Raw genomic sequence first — 4,652 nt, 5'->3', positions numbered from 1 at the left:
ATGGCTTCATGACCTATGTAACTAGTCGAAATTTAAACCGGAAGCACAAAGAGAAAGCACAAAAGCACAAAGAAACACACCAATTATCAAATTCATTTCTTCTTTTTTTCATCATCATTCCCATATATTTATCGGAATTGTATTATAACCGAAGGTCCATAATAATATCTTAAATTTATTGATATATTTTTTGGATTTTTTTAATATCGAAGATTGATAATAAAACCGAATACACGAATTTTTACTAGCACAAAAAAAAACACACAAACTTCTCAATTCGTAGGAGCATCTTAAAACGAATCTACACCATCTTATAGTTTCAACAATCCATGTAACCTTCTTATCTACGGTCATCTAAGCATTTACCTTATCTAGACTAAAGGAGAGAGATAAAGCCACCACTCATTCTCATCCTCTCGCTCTCTTATGGCTCTCTTTTCTCTCTTAGCCTATCTTCTTCTCCATCTTCAACTCCACCACCAAACCGAAAACTGAAACAGATCATATAAAATCATTGCTCTCCAACCTAACCCCTTTCTCTGTCTTTTTCGTCTCCTGCACAAAATCGAAGTTCTCCCGTGAACCCGAACTAAACCTGTAACCTCAGAACAAAGATTTGTTGTTGAGAGAATGAGAGAGATTAGGTTTTGTTGAGTTTGTTGTATTCATCGAATGATTGATTGATTTTAAGTAAGTTTTTCTTAGTTTTTCCAATTAATTTGCTTTTTTTCTGAGTAAATAAGTATTGTTCAGATCTGTAAATTTCAGTGGTGGTTTTGATTTGCGGGATTTTCTCTCTCTCTCTCTCTCTTTTTGGATTTCTTGAAATTGAGTTCATAGTGTGTATCAAGGTTTTCAATTTTTGTTTCATAAAGTCTGAACTTGTTTGACAGAATGGAAGTTAAGGGTTTCTTCATTTTGTCTCTTTTAGTGTTTGTTCTGGGTGTTTGAGTGGATTTTTTTGATTGGTATGTGGTTATAATAAGTATAGTTTGTGGATTTTATTGCTGAAGCTGAGATTTTTTATCTGTTTTTTAGGGGTTTTCCTCTTTTCAGAGATTGATCTCGATATTTTGAGAGAAAGCAGTGTTTTTATGTGTGATTTTGAAGATACCCTTTGTTTAATTTAAGATTTGGATGAAGAAACCCTTTGTTTGATTTTGGATTTTTTTTGATGTTTTTGCGATGCTTTGAGCTGGAAGTACAAGGAGATGGAGTTGGTCTTGCAGGGAGTTTGTGTTACTGTTTTCAGTTGAGACCTGGTGGCTAGTGATGGTGAGATTGAGGATGGGTTTGCTGACAGAAGGATTGCAGGTGGTGCATAGTAATGGGTGCTCATGCTTTTGTAGTTGAAGCTGTAGTCAGTGTTGGTTGTGCTGAAGGGTTTGAGCTGGGATAAATGGAAAGTGGAGGTTGCAGGTAAGGCCGTGTTGCAGTATTGGTTTAATGGGGAGTTATGGAATGAATGATAGTTGAGAAGCCAGGAAAGAATACAACAAGTTGTAGTTGCAATTTTCAATTTACGCCTCAACTTGGGGAAATGTTCAATTTTCCTATAATTTTAATGAGGCGCAACTTCTTTATGTTTGAATATGAGTTGAAACTCTAGATCAATAGTTGATACCTTAACAGGAACTTTAATTAGCTATTGTCGACTTGTCGTTGCATATTGAACTTTTCCATGATTGAAATGTGTTTCGTTTCTTTTGAATGATAGTTTAGTAGTTAATTTGGTTTACAGGGTGCAAGTTGAGTTGTCTAAGTTCTTTGAGGAAAGCATCTTAGATTATATCTGGTATTATTTATAGTGTTTCATGAATGTACACTATAAAGTACGATTCATCCTGACATTGCATTTTTTTCTTTTTGTAGGATGTTTTTCTTTACAGCATTTTTGGAGTGTCACCTTTAAAGTTTCAATTGAGAGTTTTTTATGGGTATATGAAAGAACGGGATCTTCTCGACTCAAATGATGTGAAATTTCCAAAGTTTAGCAAGGCGAAACACCGAATTCTCTGCTTTGAACTGAAGCAATTGTATGTTGCTATAACTCGCACTAGACAGAGACTGTGGATCTGTGAGAATGTAGATTTTTCAAAGCCTATGTTTGACTACTGGAAGAAGTTAGGCCTTTTTCAAGTGAGACAACTTGATGAATCACTTGTACATACGATGCAGGTTACAAGCAGCAAAGAGGAATGAAGCTCACGTGGTACCAAGGTTGAAATTTGAACTTTAAGTCTTTATAAACATTCATGAATACAACCAATTTTTGTGCGGTCATTTATCTAGATTCCTAAAATTTACCCAATTTCTGGAATTTATACATGGTTAATTTTCATGCAGTTACTGGATGAAGGTAGTTTTGAGATGGCGACAATGTGCCTTTAAGTGTGCTTCCACTGCTGTCGGGCCCCTCCCCATTACCCCATGTTGGCCATGATGAACGACGATAAAATGGATTTCACAAGCAGTTAGGTGGAAGATGCGGGTCAATCAAAGAAAGAGATGGTGATTCATTCCTGGAGAAACTCGCTAAATCTTGTGGTCTTAGAGTTGCTGGTGTTCACATGCTTGCTTGTAATGCTGGACTAGCTCGCGTTGCTCGTGTGGAGGCAGCTGAGATTTATGAATCGATAGGCATGGCTGATATTGCTGCCAAGTGTTTCATGGAGTTTAGAGATTTCAAAAGAGCAGGTATTGGTTATTTTCCTTCGTACAATATGCATATTAGTTCGTTTTTTCCTAAAGGATATTACCTCTGTGTTTTCCGCACTTAGGAATCGTGTCTAGAAATCTGGCTTTTTCAAACATGTTTACTGTTTCATCATTTGATTTTTAAATTGTGATGCAATTCCTGATTCATCCATCTGGTCTTTGATGAACCTCAAAACAACATTAGTAAAACAATTTGATCCTAATTTGGTACTATAACTGGAAAGCCAGTATGATCATCCTTTTTCCAGTTGAAAGTTCCTACCGCTATATTACAACTGCGGTATTTATGCCCATATGGAAGTCACAGACTCTCAGTGGTTTTGAGGTCGGGTAGGCCCATAACTCGTCATAAAACGATGTATTAAGTCATACTCAACCCCAAATAATGCAAAAAATTTAGCAACATTTACTAGTAATACAGTACATGTGATTGCAAAATGCATTACATGTTGCAAATATTCACTTGTAACAATTTATCGTTATAGTTGTTATAAAAATCTTGCTAATATGATTCAAACAATGGGGCTTGTCAATTTCGATAAGAATAGTTTGTATCACACTCAAGAATTGTAGAAAGAACCTTGGAAATCAAAAAGGTCCATTCTGAAAATCTTGAAACTAGAGTTTGAATTCGCCCGAACAATAACTATGCTTTATTCACTAAAGTATCACAAAGACATACGTTACAAGTTTCTTTGTTTCTCTTCTACCTTGAAGTTATATATTGAATCTACATTACAGTTTAATAAAATCAAGCCTTTTCTGCTCATGTTCCCTGAATTTTGATTGCTAGTCACTGATCAGGTGATTGCCTGTGTATGGCTCTGAAATCATCTTGCCAATCAGCTTATATTTTAACTTCTTTTTATGCAACAGGTATGATTTATTTGGAAATCGTAGGGAATCTAGACTAGAAGATGTGGGCGATTGTTTTAGTCTTCCTGGTTGTTGGTCTACTGCAGCTGATGTGTATTCTAGGTGTAACTGCTTTTCCAAGTACTTTCTAGTTTGCACAAAATGATAATCTCTTTGAAACCGACCTTCAGTTCATAGTGTATTGGAAAGAAAGTGCAAGGGTAAACCCTGATACATCAAAAATTCAAGATCTGATCGATATAGAACAATGTTTTCTCAAGAGATGTGCCCTTCATTTTTAGTTTTGTTCAAAGAATCTATCATTTTTTTTCTTTCATTGCGCAACACACTTTCGTACAAGGTAATTTGAAGTTACCTAGGTAATGTAATTGGAGTGGCAGGTTAACTTGGATGAATGTAAATGTGTTACACTGCTAGGTTAATGTAAATGTGAATTACTTTCGGCAATTCGGTTTCAACCCTAATTTTTTTTTTCAATATAGTTTTATGCACACAATTCCAAACAAAAGTTGTAGTTACACATTCATCCACTGGAAACAGAAGTTGTTATTTCAAATATTCCAACCTTTAAGGATTTTGTGTTAGAGATTATGACTACACCAGACAAAGGTTGTGAAAGAAAGTATAACAATATAAATAAGAGTTGTGCGAGATTTTTCAACCACTCTAACAAGTGTAGTAATAGTGGTATTCCCAACCATTAGAGAAGTTGTGTTATAGAATTTTACTACACAGATTAAATGTGCTTCCAAAATAAAATCAAAAGAGAATCGCAACTAAACCACAAGGTAGTCCAAACTTGAACCACAACCACATTTACGACTCTTAGCTCGAAGTCGTGGTAAACGTGAACCTTCTACAACCCCCCTCCCTTCCACAACCCATAAAATAGAGTCCTCGTAAGTCTACTACAACACCTGTCAGGGATTGTCAAAGTATGCTTTTCCCGTAGTGACACTCATTGCCCAAACAACCAACTATACGTCTCATGGCTTGAAACATTGTGGGTGCACCATCTCCTTTGCTGAATTAGATCCCACCTGGACAGATATGAGATG

The 4,652-nt window shown here is 35.8% G+C and overlaps 1 long non-coding RNA gene across 2 annotated transcripts; it reads left to right on the top strand.

The window, feature by feature from the left end:
• Positions 1 to 401: 401 nt before the first annotated feature.
• Positions 402 to 4,041, top strand: LOC113294784. Of its 2 annotated transcripts, XR_003332685.1 has the most exons (5): positions 402 to 690; positions 1,196 to 1,419; positions 1,873 to 2,220; positions 2,347 to 2,697; positions 3,595 to 4,041. It is a non-coding gene; the product is annotated as an uncharacterized LOC113294784 (long non-coding RNA). The 2 variants fall into 2 exon arrangements; XR_003332684.1 differs by having other exon boundaries at positions 405 to 1,419.
• The last annotated feature ends 611 nt before the right edge of the window (positions 4,042 to 4,652 follow it).

Source organism: Papaver somniferum, chromosome 7 (genome assembly GCF_003573695.1).
Source record: "Papaver somniferum cultivar HN1 chromosome 7, ASM357369v1, whole genome shotgun sequence".
NCBI lineage: Eukaryota > Viridiplantae > Streptophyta > Magnoliopsida > Ranunculales > Papaveraceae > Papaver > Papaver somniferum.
This window is presented reverse-complemented; position numbering and strand designations above follow the sequence as displayed.